Genomic DNA, 269 nt, shown 5'->3' on the forward strand with positions numbered 1-269 from the left:
ATGTAAAGTCTACAACAAAGTCACAGTCCAGTCTCCAGAAGTTCATGGCAGAGAACAGAAGCAGAGTTCATCCTGTCAGAAACTGACTTTGGGAATTCTGGAGAATGGCCAATTTCTTGGAATAATGAATCTTTAAAATCTCAAAGGAAAAGTAAGGAATTCTGGCTCAGAAATATTATTTGATGGCTACTAAATAATATCAAAGATGTACTTCTACTTGTCCACTCTGCAGTTTTGAAATTAAACATAGTCTTAAAGCAAATAAAATA

Source organism: Otolemur garnettii, unplaced genomic scaffold, assembly GCF_000181295.1.
Source record: "Otolemur garnettii isolate 467f Iridium unplaced genomic scaffold, OtoGar3 scaffold00001, whole genome shotgun sequence".
Classification (NCBI taxonomy): domain Eukaryota; kingdom Metazoa; phylum Chordata; class Mammalia; order Primates; family Galagidae; genus Otolemur; species Otolemur garnettii.